The 20,846-nt window shown below is 48.1% G+C and overlaps 1 protein-coding gene across 2 annotated transcripts in view; it reads right to left on the bottom strand.

Moving 5' to 3' along the window:
* LOC119928241 (solute carrier family 35 member E2A-like) overlaps positions 1–19,263 on the bottom strand; it is a 39,731-nt gene extending 20,468 nt beyond the window's left edge. The window contains exon 1 of one of the 2 annotated variants that reach the window (XM_038746331.1): positions 19,093–19,263. The gene's annotated coding sequence lies outside the window, so the exon portion shown is untranslated. Of the gene's footprint in view, positions 1–1,712; positions 1,734–19,092 lie in introns of those variants that run through there. The other variant, XM_038746332.1, reaches the window with a different exon arrangement.
* Between the last annotated feature and the right edge of the window lie 1,583 nt (positions 19,264–20,846).

The following is a 20,846-nucleotide window of genomic DNA, read 5'->3' as shown; positions in this document are numbered from 1 at the left end:
CCCACTGTTGGGTAGGGACCATCTCTGTATGTTGCCAACTTGTACTTCCCAAGCGCTTAGTACAGTGCTCTGCACACAGTAAGCGCTCAATAAATATGATTGAATGAATGAATGAATTTCTCTGGGCCTCAGTTCCCTCATCTGTAAAGTGGGGATTCATTCATTCATTCAATCAAGCGCTCAATAAATACGATTGAATGAATGAATGAATGAATGACTACCTGTTTTCCCTCCTAATTAGACTGTGAGCCCCATGTGGGACAGGGTCTGTGTCCAACCTGATTAACTACTAATAATAATTATGGTATTTCTTAGGCGCTTACTATGTGCCAGGCACTGTACTAAGAGCTGGAGTAGATATAAGGGAATTGGGTTGGAGAGAGTCCCTGCCCCACACAGGGCTAATAGTTTTAATCCCCATTTTACAGATGAGGTAACTGAGACACTGAGAAGTGAAGTGACTTGCTCAAAGTTCACACAGCAGACAAGTGGCAGTGCCAGGATCAGAACCCAGGTCTTTCTGCGTTCCAGGCCCGTGCTCTATCCACTAGGCTGCACTGTCTACAGTGCTTAGTACGGTGCTTGACACATAGCAAGTGCTTAACAAAGACCATTGTACTACTCATAATAATAATGTGCGGGCCCTCAAAAGGACAGTCAGAGAAGTTTTGTGGAAAGAGTATAGACCTGGGAGTTGGAAGACTCGGGTTCTGGTCCCAGTTCAGCTACCTGTCTGCTGGGGGACCACAGAGAAGTCACTTAACCTCTCTGGGCCTCAGTTTCCTCCTCTGAAAAGTGGAGATGCTGAGAGCATAAAAAATGAGAGGACTACGGGAGTCTCCCACCAAGAACAATGGATGAGCCTCGGTCCTAAAACTTCTGAGCCCGTGTGAAGGAATTGTGTGACTGTGATCTGTATACACAGTTTGCACACTCTCTTCTGGTTTTTTTTTTAAATAATATTTGTTAAGTGCTTGCTCTGTGCCAGACACTGTTCCAAATGCTGGGGTAGATACAAGCTAATCAGGTTGGACACAGTCCCTGTCACTCATTCATTCAATCATATTTATTGGGCACTTACTGTGTGCAGAGCACTGTACTAAGCGCTTGGGAAGTACAAGTTGGCAACATATAGAGACGGTCCCTACCCAAGAGCGGGCTCACAGTCTAGAAGGGGGAGACAGACAACAAAACAAAACATATTAACAAAATAAAATAAATAGAATAAATATGTACAAATAAAATAGAGTAATAAATCCATACAAACATACATAAATATACACAGGTGCTGTGAGGAGGGGAAGGAGGTAAGTAGGGGGGGGATGGGGGGGGCTTAGTCTGGGAAGGCCTCCTGGAGGAGGTGAGCTCTCAGTAGGGCTTTGAAGCTTAGTAAGCGCTTAACAAATACCAACATTATATGATTATAAAACTGGTTGGAAAGTTCTGTGTCCCACCCAAGGCTGACGGTCTTAATCCCCATTTTACAGATGAGGTAACTGAAGCACAGAAATCTAGGTGACTTGCCCAAGGACACATAGCTCACAAGTGGCGGATCCGGAAGAACACGGGTCCCTTGAGCCCCAGGTCCATGCTCTATCCAATCACTCATTCAATCAATCAGTGGTGGTTACTGAGTGCTTACTTTATGCAGAGCGTTGTACTAAGCACTTGGGAGAGTACAATACAAAAGAACTAGCAGACATGTTCCCTACCCATAACAAGTGTAGTAGGCCACGCTGCTTCTCTGCCACTTGTGTTCCTCTGGATTTCTCGGCAGGACTGAGCAATGAGCAAGCAGGCGGGCTGGGGGGCATTGTGAAGGGCATATAAACATTTGTGACGTGCACAGCCGACAGCCAAGGTGAGCGCCCTCAGGGCTAGTCCACCCCCAGGAACCGGAAGGCCAGAATAATAATAATAATGATAGCCTTTGTTAAGCGCTTACTATGTGCAAAGCACTGTTCTAAGCGTTGGGGAGGATACAAGGTGATCAGGTTGTCCCACGTTGGGCTCACGGTCTTCATCCCCACTTTACAGATGAGGTAACTGAGGCACAGAGAAGTTAAATGACTTGCCCAAAGTCACAAGACGGACAATTGTCGGACCCGGAATTTGAACCCATGACCTCTGATCCCAAGCCCATGCTCTTTCCACTGAGCCACGCTGCTTCTCTGACACTAATGGTATTTGTTAAGTGCTTACTATGTACCACGCACTGTTCTAAGCACTGGGGTAGATACAAGGTCAGCAGGTTGTCCCATGTGGGGCTCATGGTCTTAATCCCCATTTTACAGATGAGGTAACTGAGGCCCAGAGAAGCTAAGTGACTTGCCCAAAGTCACACAGCTGACAAGTGGCAGAGCCGGAATTAGAACCCACGACCTCTGACTCCCGAGCCCATGATCTTTGCACTAAGCCACGCTGCTTCTAGAAGCCTCGGTAGCTGCGGCCAATGATGCCCACGGTGACCAGCTATTCTTTTCAGGATTTCTGCTAGGCCTGTCAACCTGCCCCAAACGCTCTAATTTGGTCAAAAACTGTCGCCACTGATGGCACGATCCCACCTGGCAGAACCGTAATGAGAACCCAGGCCTCCTGAGCCTCTGTCCCCCCTGGACCAATAACAATAATGGCATTTGTTAAGTGCTTACTATGTGCCAAGCACTGTTCTAAGCGCTGGGATAGATACTAGGTAATCAGGTTGTCCCACGTGGGGCTCACACCCTTAATCCCCATTTCATGGATAAGGTAACAGGCCCAGAGAAGTTAAGCGGCTTGCCCAGGGTCACACAGCAGACAAGTGGCAGAGCCGGGATTAGAACCCATGTCCTCTAGCTCCCAAGCCTGTGCTCTTGCCACTAAGTCACGCTGCTTCTCCGATAGCAGTGAGGTAGTTGATGTGAAACTGCTTCAGCATGCTACGGCTCATAACTGTGGCATTTGTGAAGTTCTTACTCTGTGCCAAGCACTGAACTGAGCCCTGGGGTGGACACAAGATAATCAGGTCAGACACAATCCCTGTCCCACACAGTGTTCACAGTCTAAGGTGGAGGGAAGACAGAAATTTAACCCCCATTTGCCAATTCAATTGCCCAAGCATACAGCAGGCAGGTGGCTGAGCCAGAATTAGAACTCAGGTCCTCTGACTCCCAGGACCAGGCTCTTTCCACTAGGCCGTGCTGCTTCTCCAGGTGCCATTTCATTGCAAGGTGGTGGTACAACTATTACTAGGGGCTTACTCTGCTCCAAGCACTGAACCATGCCCTGGAATAGATAGGGATAATCAGATTGTAAACTCCTTGAGGGCAAAGGCTGTGTTTATTAACTGGATTGGATTCTCCCAAGGGCTAAACCTAGTACTCTGCTCGGTGTAAGCGCTCAAGAAATACCACCGATGGACCGATAGATGAGACAGAGCCCCTGCCCCTTACGGGGCTCACGATCAAAGAGGTAAAGAGAGCAGGTATTTTGTCTATTTTTCAGAAGAAGCAATCGAAGTCCAGAGAGGTTAAACGACTGGCCCAAGTCACCCAGGAGGCTAATGGCCGCACTGAGACGGGAACCTGACTCCCAGCTCTGGGCTCCTTCCCCCGACCCCGCTGCCTCCCTGCCTAGAGAGACAGACCATGGGCCTTGGAGTCAAAAGATCGTGGGTTCCAATCCCAAGCGCTCAATAAATATGATTGATTGATTGATTGATCCCGGCTCCACCACTTGTCCTCTGTGTGACCTTGGGCAAGTCGCTTCACTTCCCTGGGCCTCAGTGACCTCATCAGTAAGATGGGAATTGAGACCGTGAGCCCCACGTGGGACAGGGGCCTTGTCCAACCCGGTTTGCTTGCATCCACCCCCACTGCTTAGTACAGTTCCCGTCACATAGTAAGCACTTAATACCATAATTATTATACCTCGATGGCCCCCTCCGACCGGGTCCTCACCCCACTGCAGCCTGCAGGCTGATCAGAAGGTTTCTTTATCTCACCCGCCATAACCATCGCGGACACCCCAGAGTGGCTCCAGATAGAAGCCCCAAGTCCAAAGATCAGGGCCCCGGGTCCCACAGCATTTCTAGTATACAGTGAGAAGATCATTTGTTCCCTGAAGGCTCCTGACTCCAATATTTTTTAAGCTATTTGTTAAGCGCTAAGTGCCAGACACTGACCTGGGGTACAAATCAGGTTGGGCACAGTTCCTGTCCCACATGGGGCTCACAATCTTAATCCCCATTTTACAGATAACTGAAGCACAGAGAAGTGAATTGACTTTCCCAAGGTCACACAGCAGGCAAGTGGCCGAGCCAGGATTAGAATCCAGGCCCTTCTGACTTCCAAGCCTGTGCTCAATCCAGTAGGCCACACTGCTTCCAAATCCCAGGTGATCCAGCGCACGGAGAATAACAATGATGGTATTTAAGCGCTTACTATGTGCAAAGCACTGTTCTAAGTGCTGAAGGAAGGACCAGATCCAGAACAGCTTAGTTGCCAACCTGACAGACACGGTAGACTGGGGAGAATATCCAAGTCAGCTTCCTCTCCCCAAAAACTCTCAGCCGGGGGCCGGGAAGAAACCTGACCTCAGTGGACACCCCGAGTGATGGTCATTGGTTCGTATTTTCCCAGGCATTTAGTACAGTGCTCTGCATACAGTAAGTGCTCGATAAATACTACTGACTGAATGATCTGGGGGACTTTTCTTTTGGTTTTCCAGCTCTGGGGCAGCCCTGACCTGACAGAGGGCAGGAGCCCCCAGATGGGATACGCCAGCTTTAGAGCTTCTTTAAAAACTCCCAAGAGCTGGCCCCCCAGTCAACCTTCGCCTCCTCCGAAGGGTGGGGTCTCCCGGAGAGCACGGTATTCCTCTGTACTGGAGGATACAGGTCCCGACATCCCACATCCCCGGGAAACAGGGAATCGGTGTCCTTGGCTCTGCTGCTGCCCTCACCGTTGGCCGGTAGTTTGACATAAGAGGTTTTCGGGAGACCCCACAAGGCCCACAATCCCCTGGCAGATTCCCAATCTTCCACCTCCCCTGGCAGAAAAAACTATTTCCACCCCGACTCCGGAGGGAAGCTGCTTTCTGGCCACCAATAAGGCCACAGCCTGCAGCCCTCCATGCCCTGGGTGAACCAGTTTTAACCCTGGAGAGAAAATCTGGTCAATAATACAGAGTTCTTGAAACATCTCCGTCCCCCACAACTCCCCTTCTACCCGCTTCCCATCTTCTGTAAACCGTTTGGGCCCAGCGGCCTCTGCCCCCTCATCCTGAGATCCCAGATCGGGATGTTCCGCGTAAATCCCTCTTGAGAACCTACCTTCCAAGCCGCCTGCACCGGAAGCGTTCTGGCCACGCTCTGAGGGTCCTGCTTAGCCGACCTAATCCGTGACAACCCGTCCGTGCACTAGGCCTTCATCCCCAACGAGCTGTTTACATCATCGGGCCTATTTAATAGTTATTGAGCACCCGCCTCCCAGAGAACGTATTAAGTGCCCTGAGGGCCAGGAGCCAACCCTCTTACCCATCTGGAAGGGGAATGGGAAGGCAGTGTTAAAAGAAAACAGGGATCGATTTCTGGGAGTAAACTGCATGCCGCCAGCTTTGAACCCCGTGAGATTAAATTGCTGCTATAAAATATTTAAGCTCTGCCTAGATTCACAGCCTTTTAATGAATGACTAAGCCAACCATCAATCTCCCCGCCCCCATGACGGTCTGTTGGAGGAACTGAGTTGCCGAGTCTCGGTCTCCCGGGTCCCAGCCCCACCATCCCGGCAGGATGAGGAACTTCTGGCCTTGTGCTCGCAGCTGAGGATGGGGTGAACTGATCCAGGGATCCCCCCAGGAGCCCAGTGGGGGCAACCAGGTCGGAGGAGATGGCTCAGCCCGCCTGGAGAAGTTAACTCCCCCAGAGTCAATTCCCGGTACCCCTTTTGGTATTCCAAGGCCAGCTGGGGGCTGAAGAAACAAAGCGAACTCCCTGCCGTATATGGAGCTGCTGAGGCATCTTTACGGAGCTGCCGTTCCCGATCCACGAAAACCCAGAACCCTCATTTTGAAGCCAACAGTCCTCTAGACCGAAAGCTCGTTTTGGGTAGGGAATGTGTCTGTTATATTGTGCTCTCCTAAGTGCTTAGTACAGTACTCTGCATACAGTAGATGTTCAATAAATACGATTGACTGACTGACCACATCAAGGAATTATAGTAGGGAGATGGGGAAAAGACGACGATTCTCTAAGCTTCCATAAACATCCCAGCTCAGATGTCTCAAGAAATCGAGGTCAAATTTTGGACGGGCAGACATGGCTCCTCCTCTGGATTTAATTCTATGCCATACTCTGTCCCTAACTGGCAGTTGGTTGTCCAGATAGACTGAAACGTGGCACCAGGGCTGACTCTCTACTTGGAAACTCCAAAGGCCAGGCTCCAAATAGCCTCCCTGGACCACAGAGCTCACCTCCTCCAGGAGGCCTTCCCAGATTGAGCCCCTTCCTTCCTCTCCCCCTCGTCCCCCTCTCCATCCCCCCCATCTTACCTCCTTCCCTTCCCCACAGCACCTGTATATATGTATATATGTTTGTACATATTTATTACTCTATTAATTTATTTATTTATTTTACTTGTACATATCTATCCTATTTATTTTATTTTGTTAGTATGTTTGGTTTTGTTCTCTGTCTCCCCCTTTTAGACTGTGAGCCCACTGTTGGGTAGGGACTGTCTCTATGTGTTGCCAATTTGTACTTTCCAAGCGCTTAGTACAGTGCTCTGCACATAGTAAGCGCTCAATAAATACGATTGATGATGATGATGATGATGATGATGATGATGATCAGGAAGGCAACCACCTTCCCGAATTCATAAGCAGAGGGGTTATGAGAAGCAGCATGGCCTAGTGGATGGAGTACACATCTGTGAGTCAGAAGGGCCTGGGTTCTAATCCCAGCTCTGCTTCCTGCCTGCTGTTTGACCTTGGGCAAATCACTTCACTTCTCTGTATCTAAGTTATCTCATCTGTAAAATGGGATTAAGACTGTGAGCCCCATGTGGGACATAGATTGTGTCCAACCTGATTACCATGTATCTACCCCAGTGCTTAGAACAGGGCTTGGCACATAGTAAGCACTTAATAAATACTACAATTATTATTATGATTATTATTATCATGGACCTGAGTTCTACTCCCAGCTCCGCCACTTGTCTGCTGCCTGACCTTGGATAAGTCACTTTGCTTTTCTGTGCCCAAGTTACCTCATCTGCAAAATGGGGATTAAGACTGTGAACCCCAGGTGGGACATGGACTGTGTCCAACCTGATTAGGGTGTATCTAACCCTGTGCCTAGAAAAGTGTCTGGCACATAGTCAGGACTTAACAAATACCAATAAAAAAAAAAGCAACATCTCTGGAGTCTGGCAGGGATATGGCCAAGATTGCAAAACAAACAGAACCCCCATCCAAGCGCAGGGTTCAGACCAGATGGTTTTGTTGTCTTCTAGATCAGTTAGTCAGAGGTGGTATTTAGTCAGTGTTTAGTAACTGCCCTGTGCTGAGCCCTGGGTAGATAAAAGAAAATCAGATTGGACATAATCCCTGTCCCACACAGGGTTCCTAGTTCAAGAGTTAGGGAGAGCAAATGTCTTATCCACATTTCACAGAAACTGAAGCCCGTGGAGGTTAACTGACTTGCCCAAGGTCACACAGCAGACCAGTGGCAAAGCTGGGACTAAACCCCTGGTTTCCTGGCTCCCTGCCCCATACTCTTTCCACCAGGCCACGGTAGCGACTATTACGGCTTCCTAACTGGGCCTCCAGACCCAAGGGTGGGACTGCCGGTGAGTTTACACCGAAGCCAAAATCTGCCCTCTTTCCCTAGAGGGGGTGGTCCGGGTGATGCACGTTGCTTGCTGATCGGACGGAGAGAAAACCAATATCACTTTCCGCTAGCCAGTCAGCCCTCTTCCGCAAGCAGAAGCCTTGGCCCCTCGCGCATTACCAAGAGCAATCGATCAATCGATGGGGTTTACTAAGAGCCTGCTGGGAGCAGGGCGCTGGGAGGACACCGGAGAAGTTAGAGACGCAATCCCTGTCCTGAAGGAGCTGACAGTCTACTGGAGAAGATGGACTCAAAGGAAACTGAGGGCCAGAGAAGTGACTTGCCCCAAGGTCACTCAGGAGGTAAGTGGCAGAGCCAAGATTAGAACTTGAGTCTTCTGACTCCCAGTATGGTGTTCTTTCCACACCATGTCACACTGCTTCCTCTATGCTGAAGATACCTGCTCTTCTTCCCTCTTAATTTGTGAATGGGGTCTGATCTGATTATTCTTTCAATTGTATTTATTGAGCACTTACTGTGTGCAGAGCCCTGTACTGAGCGCTTGGGACAGTACAATACAACAAATTATTGTCCTACATCTACTCTGGGCCTCAGCATACCCAAACATCCCCAACCATACCCATCCAAAACTCCCGTTCCCCTCTCCAGTCCATGCTCCCAAGAAGTGCTGCCAAGATGATCAGGCGATTAGCACGATACAATTGCCGAGGGCTAGTCATGCCCTAATCTGTGAGACAAGCGAGCCTCTAGGGCTGAAGGCACGGGTTTCAGGCGAGGATCTCCTTTCTTTTCTGTGTGTTTCATTCAATCGTATTTATTAAGTGCTTACTGTGTGCAGAGCACTGTACTAAGCGCTTGAATGCCCCAGGAGCCCTGGGAGGTGGCCACGTGGGGGCCGGTGGTTACACTTGGTGGCATGCTCCTCCCAGGGCCTGGAGAATCAACACCCGCCAAGACCCAGCTGTGGGGAGGCAGAGAAACCCCCTGCCACACCCCAGGGCTCTGAAAAGGGGTTTCACTCCCAGACCTTCATCCCTCGTGCGCTGAACGGCTCAGAACGATGAACACCCCAGAAACCTTGGAACTCCCTTCCTCTTCCTATCTGACAGATCCCTCTCCCCACTTTCAAATCCTCATTACAATCACATCCCCTCCAAGCACTTAGTACACTGCTTTGCACACAGTTAGTGCTCAATAAATATGACTGAATGAATGAATGAAAAGAAATCTTCCCAAGACTAAGCCCTCACATCCCCTATTCCCTCTCCCTTCTGTGTTGCCTTTGCTTTTCGATTTGCATCCTTTAAGTCCTTGATATTCACCCCACTGCCCTTCTGTACATAGCCATAATTTAATGTGTCTTTCCCTCCGGACTGTAAGCTTGTTGTGGGGGGAGAATGTGCCTACCAGCTCTGTTGTACTCTCCCAAGCACTTAGTACAGTGCTCTGCACCCAGTAAGCACTCAAATACCACTGATTGATTGACATCTGCTCCAAGCTGTGAAATGACAATCACCGGGTGGATTCGGAACGTACTAGCACTGTATTACGGACAAGATAATCAGATCGGACATATGGCTCACAGTTTAAGAGAGAGAGTGAACAGGGATTTTATCCCCATTCTACAGATGAGGGAAACTGGAGGCCAGAGAGGTCAAGCAACTCGCCCGAGATCCCCCCCACCGACAGCTGGTCCGTAGCAGAGCTGGAATCTCCTCCTCCTCCTCCTCATCAATCGTATTTATTGAGTGCTTACTGTGTGCAGAGCACTGTACTAAGCGCTTGGGAAGTACAAGTTGGCAACATATAGAGACAGTCCCGAATCTCCTGACTCCCAGCCTCAATCCCTCAATGATGAGGAGGCCAAGCTATCCTCTCAAGTCTTGGGCAATGGGAGATAGTTCTCCTTCCATGGATGAAGGCCACAGGGATGGAGAAAAGCTTAGAATTTTCTTTTCTTTTATGGCATTTGTTAAGCACTTACTATGAGCCAGGCACTGTTCTAAGTGCTGGGGCAGAGACAAGCTAATTAGGTTGGACACAGTCCATGTCCTACACGAGGTTCCCAGTCTTAATCCCCATTTTACAGATGAGGGAACCGAGGCACAGAGACGTGAAGTGACTTGCCCACGGTTACATAGCAGATGTGTGGCAGAGCCAGGATTAGAACCCAGGTCCTTCTGATTCCCAGGCCTGTGCTCTATCCACTAAGGCACGCTGCTTCTCTGGGCCAGACCCCGCCAACTACAACGTCATCAAAGGATGATTTTTAGACAAGCGCTTAGTACAGTGCTCTGCACATAGTAAGCGCTCAATAAATACGATTGATTGATTGATAACCCCTGCAGCAGACGGGCTGTGACAAAAAGGAGGGATTCTGGGAGACAGCGGTCCCTGGCAATGACCCGGCTGGTCCACGGCTTCAGCGAGGCTCATCGGGAGATGGACAACCCTGTGGGTAAGCATTAATAGTAATAATGGCATTTATTAAGAGCTTACTATGTGCAAAGCACTGTTCTAAACGCTGGGGAGGGTACAAGGTGATCAGGTTGTCCCACGGGGGGCTCGCAGTCTTAATCCCCATTTTACTTATGAGGGAACTGAGGCACAGAGAAGTGAAGCGACTTGCCCAAAGTCACCCAGCTGACAATTGGCGGAGATGGGATTTGAACCCATGACCTCCGACTCCAAAGCCCGGGCTCTTTTCCACTGAGCCACGCTGCTTCTTTATTGGTTCAAGCATTGGTTCTGCTCACCCGCTTAATGAGCGCCGGTGAAAGAGTGACATTTTCTGATCTTCCATTCTTCCTGTTTCACCCTCAGCAATGCTGACATCTTCCCCGGCCAGAAATAAAGGGCTTGGACACTTCAGAGGCCAAGAAGCTCTGTGGCCTAGTGGATGGGCCTGTGAGTCGGAAGGACCTGGGTTCTAATCGCAGCGTGGCTCAGTGGAAAAGAGCCCGGGCTTTGGAGTCAGAGGCCATGGGTTCAAATCCTGCCTCCGCCAATTGTCAGCTGTGTGACTTTGGGCAAGTCGCTTAACTTCTCTGGGTCTCAGTTCCCTCATCTACAAAATGGGGATTAAGACTGTGAGCCCCCCATGGGACAATCTGATCACCTTGTAACCTTCCCAGTGCTTAGAACAGTGCTTTGCACATAGTAAGCGCTTAATAAATGCCATCATTATTGCTATTATTATTAATCCCGGTTCCGCCACTTATCGGCTGTGTGACCTTGGGCAAGTTCACTTCACTTCTCCTTGCCTCAGTTACCTCATCTGGAAAATGGGGATTTAAGACTGTGAGTCCCATGTGGGACACACGGACTGCATCCAACCTGATTACCTTGTAACCTTCCCAGCGCTTAGAACAGTGCTTTGCACATAGTAAGCGCTTAATAAATGCCATCATTATTACTATTATTATTAATCCCTGTTCCACCGCTTATCGGCTGTGTGACCTTGGGCAAGTTCACTTCACTTCTCCTTGCCTCAGTTACCTCATCTGGAAAATGGGGATTTAAGACTGTGAGTCCCACGTGGGAGATGGACGGCATCCAACCTGATTACCTTGTATCTACCCCAGTGCTTAGAACAGTGCCTGGCACATAGTAAGCAATTAACAAATATCACTTAAAAAAAATAAGATGCGTTGATGGATCTTGCTAAGTGGATACAGGATGGGACTGGGAATCAGGAGGCCTGGGTTCTGGTCTCAGCTCTACCCTGCTGGGTGACCTCGGGCCAGTCTCTTTCCCTCATTGGGCCTCAGTTTCCCCACCAGTAAAATTAACCTGAAATTCCCACGTGAGGAAGAGAAACTGTGGATTCTCTTGCATCTGCCCCAGGGTTTAGCGCACTGCTTAGTGCGGAGTTAGTGTTGAATAAATACCATTTACTAATCGCTCAGAACCTGTCCTGCCGCACTCGAGTCTCCAAAGGGTATTTGGAGAAAGAGGAGCTCTAACCAGAGTGGAGCGTGAGGCAGGGCGGTGCTCAGTTGGCTTCCAAATCGGCATTCCCAGCCGAGCACGGGCTTAGAGAAGCCTCTGTCGTCCAGTCCTCGGCTGAGGCGGCCAATCCTACTGAGTCGCCTGGCGATTTTGCAACGGCGCAAATGAGCACGTCCACTTGAGAGCAGGACTGTAATTCCAAGAGGTAAACAGACCTCAGAGGACTTTGTAAGGATTTCGAAACAGACTCCTCGCCCCGCAAAACAAAGTTATTTTCCAGACTCTACAGGCGACGTGGTCTAAACAGAGAATGATAAGACAGAGAGGATCATGAGTTCCCTTAAGCTTTCCCAGCCCCAGCTCCCTCACAGCTCAGGAAATGTACAATTATCTTCCATCTGTTAGAAAGGACCACAGAACACTTAACAAACAGGACTTTCAGGAAGGACAACAAGGTTGACTACACAATAATCAATGCACAAGCAACTTCCTCCCCCCGCCACCAGCAAGGCTTTCGCTTTGTTGTTCGGCCTCCGCCGCTCCTTCTCCCATCTTTCCTAGGGCCACCCAGACTGCGGGAATTACGCCGTCCCAAGATGCAGGCTTGGGACGTATATATGTATACGTATATACATGTATATATATATATATGTCTGTATATATGTATATATGTTTGTACATATTTATTACTCTATTTATTTATTTATTTTACTTGTACATATCTATTCTATTTATTTTATTTTGTTAGTACGTTTGGTTTTGTTCTCTCTCTCTCCCTTTTAGACTGTGAGCCCACTGTTGGGTAGGGACTGTCTCTATATGTTGCCAATTTGTACTTCCCAAGCGCTTACTACAGTGCTCTGCACACAGTAAGCGCTCAATAAATACAACTGATGATCATGATGATGATAATAATGTTGGCATTTGTTAAGCGCTTACTATGTGCAAAGCACTGTTCTAAGCGCTGGGGGGGACACAAAGTGATCAGGTTGTCCCATGTGGGGTTCACAGTCTTAATCCCCATTTTACAGATGAGGTAACTGAGGCTCAGAGAAGTTAAGTGGCTTGCCCAAGGTCACACAGCAGACATGTGGCGGAGTCGGGATTCGAACCCATGACCTCTGACTCCAAAGCCCGGGCTCTTTCCACTGAGCCACGCTGATGCAGGCACGGTTATCCTGGGAGTTTCATCTTTAGGATCAGTTTGTTTTAAATCTAAAAAAAGCAATAGGTTCTTCAGGCAAATAAAAATGCCTGCCATGTCCTCCAGGACAGCAGAACACACGTGACCTGTTCGGTGAAATCGTTAAGCGTGGCTCTCCAGAGAGAGGTCACGGGCCCCCGAAGAGAAGCAGCATGGCCTAATGGATAGAGCAAGGGCCTGGGGGCCAAAAAGGTCTTGAGTTCTAATCCCAGCTCCGCCACTTGCCTGCCATATGGCCTTGACGAGTCACTTCACTTCTCCGTGCCTCAGCTACCTCATCTGTAAAATGGGGACTGAGACTGTGAGCCACATGAGGGACAGGGACTGTGTCCAACCTGATTTGCTTTATCCACCCCAGCGCTTGGTACAGTGCCTTGCACATATTAAGCGCCTAACAAATACCAGGGTTATTGTTATTATTATTATTATGAAGAGCCAGGAACGGGGTGTTGGGACCACACTGAGCGGGCTCACGGCTCCTGATGATCTAATAGGGAGGTCGATATCCACGCTGGCAACCTCCTGGCCTAACACTCCGTGGAAATGGCTGTGCTAAACGCTAAAGTCCATTCTCAATGCTTTTCCCCGGTTAAAACAAGCCTCCCTGAGTCTTCCCCAAATTGAATCTTTCCTCTTGGGCTCGGGGTTCAAGAGCGAAGAAGCATGGCCTAGTGGATGGAGCACGGACCTGGGTTCTAATCCTGTCTTTGCCACTTGTCCGCTGTGACACCTGGGGCCAGTCAATTGAACGTGGTCGAGTGGAAAGAACACGGACCTGGGGATCAGAAGGTCATGGGTTCTAATCCCAGCTCCGCCACTTGTCTGCTGTGTGGCCATGAGCAAGTCCCTTCGCTTCTCTGTGCCTCAGTTTCCTCCTCTGTAAAATGGGGATTAAGGCTGCGAGCTCCTGGTGGAACACAGACTGTGTCAAACGGGATTAGCTTGACTTTACCCCAGCACTTAGTACAGAGCCTGTAACATGGTGAGCGCTTAACAAATATCCCGATTATTATTACTGTTATTACTTCTCTGTTCCTCAGTTTCCTCATCTATTCATTCAATCGTATTATGTTGCCAACTTGTACTTCCCAAGCGCTTAGTGCAGTGCTCTGCACACAGTAAGCGCTCAATACGATTGAATTTATTGAGCGCTTACTATGTGCAGAGTACTATACTAGGCGCTTGGGATCTATAAAATGGGGATTAAACCATACTCCCTTCTACTTGGACTGTGACCTCCTCCCTCCCCATATGGGACATGGATTGTGCCCAACCAAATTGAACAGTGCTTGGCACACAGTAAGCGCTTAACAAATGCCACCATTGTTATTATTTGTTATTATTGGCTAGGATCTACCCCAGCGCTTAGAAGGTGCTTAACAAATACCATTAAAAAATCAAATCATCTGTTTACTTGGGGTTTATGATGTTCCCCGAACCTTTTTCCTCTCCTCCTCCCCATCGCCCCTCTCCCTCCCTCTGCCCTACCCCCTTCCCCCCAGCACTTGTATATATTTGTACATATTTATTATTCTATTTATTTTATTTGTACATATTTATTACTCCATTTTATTAATGACATGTATATAGCTCTAATCCTCTCCCCCTCGCCTTACCTCCTTCCCCTCCCCACAGCACCTGCATATATGCTTGTACATTTTTATTACTCTATTTATTTTACTTGTACTATTTACTATTCTATTTATTTTATTTTGTTAATATGTTTTGTTTTGTTGTCTGTCTCCCCCTTCTAGACTGTGAGCCCGCTGCTGGGTTGGGACCATCTCTATATGTTACCAACTTGTACTTCCCAAGTGCTTAGTACAGTGTTCTGCACACAGTAAGCGCTCAATAAATACGATTTATTAGTACAGTGCTCTGCACACAGTAAGCGCTCAATAAATACGATTGAATGAGGGAATGAATGAATATTGATGCCTGTCTACTTGTTTTGTTCTGTTGTCTGTCTCCCCCTTCTAGACAGTGAGCCCACCGTTGGGTGGGACCGTCTCTATCTCTTGCCAATTTGTACTTTCCCAAACGCTTAGTCCAGTGCTCTGCACCCAGTAAATACGACTGAATGGATGAGCTCATTCAGTCATTCAATCGTATTTATTGAGCGCTTACTGTGGGCACCCAGTAAATACGACTGAATGGGTGAACTCATTCTTTCATTCAATCGTATTTATTGAGTGCGCTTACTGTGTGCACCCAGGAAATAGGACTGAATGGATGAACTCATTCATTCATATTTATTGAGCGCTTACTGTGTGCACCCAGTAAATAGGACTGAATGGATGAACTCATTCAGTCATTCAATTGTCTTTACTGAGCGCTTACTGTGTGCACCCAGTAAATACGACTGAATGGATGAGCTCATTAATTCATTCAATCATATTTATTGAGCGCTTACTGTGTGCACCCAGTAAATACGACTGAATGGATGAACTCATTCAATCGTATTTATTGAGCACTGACTGTGTGCACCCGATAAATACGACTGAATGGATGAACTCATTCAATCGTATTTATTGAGCGCTTACTGTGTGCACCCAGTAAATACGACTGAATGGATGAGCTCATTCATTCATTCGATCGTCTTTATTGAGCGCTTACTGTGTGCACCCAGTAAATACGACTGAATGGATGAGCTCATTCATTCATTCGATCGTCTTTATTGAGCGCTTACTGTGTGCACCCAATACGACTGAACAGATGAGCTCATTCATTCATTCAACCGTCTTTATTGAGCGCTCACTGTGTGCACCCAGTAAATACGGCTGAACGGATGAGCTCATTCAGTCATTCAATCGTATTGATTGAGCGCTGACTGTGTGCACCCAGTAAATACGACTAAATGGATGAACTCATTCAGGCGTATTTATTGAGCGCTTACAATGTGCACCCAGTAAATACGACTGAATGGATGAGCTCATTCAGTCATTCAATCGTATTTATTGAGCGCTTACTGTGTGCTCCCAGTAAACACGACTAAATGGATGAACTCATTCAGTCGTATTTATTGAGCGCTTACTATGTGCACCCAATAACTACGACTGAATGGAGGAGCTCATTCATTCATTCAATCGTCTTTATTGAGCGCTGACTGTGTGAACCCAGTAAATACGACTAAACGGATGAACTCATTCAGTCGTATTTATTGAGCGCTTACTATGTGCACCCAGTAACTACGACTGAATGAATGAGCTCATCCATTCAATTGTCTTTATTGAGCGCTTACTGTGGGCATCCAGTAAATACGACTAAACGGATGGACTCATTCAGTCATTCAATCGTATTGATTGAGCGCTGACTGTGTGCATGGCACTGTGCTAAGCGCTTGGGAAGGACAAGTTGGCAACATACATATATACAGAATGAACTCATTCATTCATTCAATCATATTTATTGAGCGCTTACTGTGTGCACCCAGTAAACACGACTGAACGGATGAGCTAATTCATTCATTCAATTGTCTTTATTGAGTGCTGACTGTGTGCACCCAGTAAATACGACTGAACGGATGAGCTCATTCAGTCATTCAGTCGTATTTATTGGGCGCTGACTGTGTGCACCCAGTAAATACGACTGAATGGATGAGCTCATTCAATCGTATTTATTGAGTGCTTACTGTGTGCACCCAGTAAATACGACTGAATGGATGAACTCATTCAGTCATTCAATCGTATTTATTGAGCGCTTACTATGTGCACCCAATAAATACGACTGGACAGATGAGCTCATTCATTCATTCAATCGTCTTTATTGAGCGCTGACTGCGTGCACCCAGTAAACTCGATTAAATGGATGAACTCATTCAGTCGTATTTATTGAGCGCTTACTATGTGCACCCAGTAAATACAAATGAATGGATGAGCTCATTCAGTCATTCAATCGTCTTTATTGAGCTCTGACTGTGTGCACCCAGTAAATACGACTAAATGGATGAACTCATTCAGTCGTATTTATTGAGCGCTTACTATGTGCACCCAGTAACTACGACTGAATGGATGAGCTCATTCAATCGTATTTATTGAGTGCTTACTGTGTGCACCCAGTAAATACGACTGAATGGATGAACTCATTCAGTCATTCAATCGTATTTATTGAGCGCTTACTATGTGCACCCAATAAATACGACTGGACAGATGAGCTCATTCATTCATTCAATCGTCTTTATTGAGCGCTGACTGCGTGCACCCAGTAAACTCGATTAAATGGATGAACTCATTCAGTCGTATTTATTGAGCGCTTACTATGTGCACCCAGTAAATACAAATGAATGGATGAGCTCATTCAGTCATTCAATCGTCTTTATTGAGCTCTGACTGTGTGCACCCAGTAAATACGACTAAATGGATGAACTCATTCAGTCGTATTTATTGAGCGCTTACTATGTGCACCCAGTAACTACGACTGAATGGATGAGCTCATTCATTCATTCAATCGTATTTATTGAGCGCTTACAGTGTGCACTCAATAAATACGACTGAATGGATTCATTCATTCATTCAATCGTAGTTATTGAGCGCTGACTATGCAGAGCACTGTACTAAGCGCTTGGGAAGTACAAGTTGGCAACATATATATATATATATATATATATATATATATATAATGAACTCATTGATTCATTCAATCGTATTTACTGAGCACTGACTGTGTGCACCCAGTAAATACGACTGAATTGAACTCATTCAATCGAATTTATTGAGCGCTTACTGTGTGCACCCAGTAAATACAACTGAATGGATGAACTCATTCAATCGTATTTATTGAGCGCTTACTGTGTGCACCCACTAAATACGACTGAATGGATGAGCTCATTCATTCATTCAATCGTATTTATTGAGCGCTGACTGCGTGCACCCAGTAAATACGACTGAACGGATGATCATCATCATCAATCGTATTGATTGAGCGCTGACTGTGTGCAGGGCACTGTACTAAGCGCTTGGGAAGCCCAAGTTGGCAACATCTAGAGACGGTCCCTACCCAACAGTGGGCTCACAGTCTAAAAGGTGAGCTCATTCAGTCATTCAATCGCATTGATTGAGCGCTGACTGTGTGCAGAGCACTGTGCTAAGCGCTTGGGAAGCCCAAGTTGGCAACATCTAGAGACGGTCCCACCCAACAGCGGGCTCACAGTCTAAAAGGTGAGCTCATTCAGTCATTCAATCGCATTGATTGAGCGCTGACTGTGTGCAGGGCACTGTGCTAAGCGCTTGGGAAGCCCAAGTTGGCAACATCTAGAGACGGTCCCTACCCAACAGTAGGCTCACAGTCCAAAAGGTGAGCTCATTCAGTCATTCAATCGCATTGATTGAGCGCTGACTGTGTGCAGAGCACTGTACTAAGCGCTTGGGAAGCCCAAGTTGGCAACATCTAGAGACGGTCCCTACCCAACAGTGGGCTCACAGTCTAGAATAGGGGGAGATGGATGGGACCCCCCCATCCCCATCCCTCCCCCTCGTCCCTCTCTCCATCCCCCCTATCTTACCTCCTTCCCTTCCCCACAGCACCTGTATATTATATATGTTTGTACATATTTTTTACTCTATTTATTTATTTATGTTATTTGTACATATCTATTCTATATATTTTATTATGTTAGTACGTTTGGTTTTGTTCTCTGTCTCCCCCTTTTAGACTGTGAGCCCACTGCTGGGTAGGGACTGTCTCTATGTGTTGCCAATTTGTACTTCCCAAGCGCTTAGTACAGTACTCTGCACATAGTAAGCGCTCAACAAATACGATTGACGATGATGATGATCCCCAGGAGTCCTGAGTTCTGGAGTGGCCATCTGTTACCGCTGCTCTCCCTCTTCCCCCTTGTCCGTTCATTCATTCAATCAATCAATCAATCAATCATATTTATTGAGCGCTTACTATGTGCAGAGCACTGTACTAGGCGCTTGGGAAGTACAAACTGGCAACATATAGAGACAGTCCCTACCCAACAGTGGGCTCACAGTCTAAAATTCATTCCTTCAATCGTATTTGTTGGGCGTTTACTATGTGCAGAGCACTGGACTAAGCGCTTGGGAAGCCCCAGTTGGCACCATCCCCTCCCTAAGTCCATCCCGCCTCTTTGGGGTGCCCCGGTACCTGCCATGGCCCGCGCCCGGGGCTCCGGCTCCGGCTCCGGCTCCGGATCCAGTTCCGGGTTCTGATCCGACTCCGGCTCCAGTCGCTGCTCCAGTCCGGGCTCCGACGCCGGGGGGCCGAACGACCCCCAGCCCGGAGTGCCAAGGAGGGCGCCGCCGGCGGAGAGGCCGACCATGCCGCCCCGCGGAGTGCGCCGGCCGCGCGTGCGCCTGCGCCAGGGCGCGAGGACACCCCGCCCCCTCCCCGGCCACGTGCCCGGCGGGCCCCGCCCTTCCCGCTTCCCGCCTTTTCCTCCGCTGCGGGCCGTGTGCACAGCCTTCAGCCCGTCCCCTTGGCGGGCCGTGTGCACAGCCTTCCTGCCATCCTGCTGACTGAGTGCCCACTGAGGGCACAGCACTCTAATAATAATAATAGTGGCATTTGTTAATCAATCAATCAATCGTATTGAGCGCTTACTATGTGCAGAGCACTGTACTAAGCGCTTGGGAAGTACAAATTGGCAACACATAGAGACAGTCCCTACCCAACAGTGGGCTCACGGTCTAAAAGGGGGAGACAGAGAACTGAACCAAACATACCAACAAAATAAAATAGGATAGAAATGTACAAGTAAAATAAATAAATAAATAGAGTAATAAATATGTACAACCGTATATACATATATACAGGTGCTATGGGGAAGGGAAGGAGGTAAGATGGGGGGATGGAGAGGGGGACGAGGGGGAGAGGAAGGAAGGGGCTTACTATTAAGCGCTTACTATGTCCAAAGCACTGTTCTAAGCGCTGGGGGGGGATCCAAAGTGATCAGGTTGTCCCATGTGGGGCTCACAGTCTTAAACCCCATTTTACAGATGAGGTAACTGAGGCTCAGAGAAGATAGGTGACTTGCCCAAGGTCACACAGCAGACAGGTGGCGGAGCCAGGATTCGAACCCATGACCTCTGACTCCAAAGCCCGGGCTCTTTCCACTGAGCCACAATGCTTCCCAATGATGGCATTTGTTAAGCGCTTACTACGTGCAAAGCACTGTTCTAAGCGCTGGGGGGGGGATCCAAAGTGATCAGGTTGTCCCATGTGGGGCTCACAGTCTTAAACCCCATTTTACAGATGAGGTCACTCAGGCCCAGAGAAGTGAAGTGACTTGCCCAAGATCACACAGCAGACAGGTGGCGGAGTCAGGATTCGAACCCATGACCTCTGACTCCAAAGCCCGGGCTCTTTCCACTGAGCCACAATGCTTCCCAATGATGGCATTTGTTAAGCGCTTACTATGTGCAAAGCACTGTTCTAAGCGCTGGGGGGGGATCCAAAGTGATCAGGTTGTCCCATGTGGGGCTCACAGTCTTAAACCCCATTTTACAGATGAGGTCACTCAGGCCCAGAGAAGTGAAGTGACTTGCCCAAGGTCACACAGCAGACATGTGGCGGAGCCGGGATTCGAACCCATGACCTCTGACTCCAAAGCCCGGGCTCTTTCCACTGAGCCACGCTGCTTCTTGTTAAGCGCTTACTACGTGCGAAGCACTGTTCTAAGTTACCTCATCTGTAAAATGGGGGTGAAGACTGTGAGTCCCATGTGGGATGACCTGATTTCCTCGTATCCCCCCCTGGCGCTTAGAACAGTGGGGGGATACAAGGTGATGAGGTTGTCCCACATGGGACTCGCAGTCTTCATCCCCATTCATTCATTCATTCATTCATTCATTCATTCAATCGTATTTATTGAGCGCTTACTGTGTGCAGAGCACTGTACT

This window comes from Tachyglossus aculeatus, chromosome 5, assembly GCF_015852505.1.
Source record: "Tachyglossus aculeatus isolate mTacAcu1 chromosome 5, mTacAcu1.pri, whole genome shotgun sequence".
Taxonomy (NCBI): Eukaryota; Metazoa; Chordata; class Mammalia; order Monotremata; family Tachyglossidae; genus Tachyglossus; species Tachyglossus aculeatus.
The sequence above is the reverse complement of the archived record's forward strand: the minus strand, read 5'-3'. Positions and strand labels throughout refer to the sequence as shown.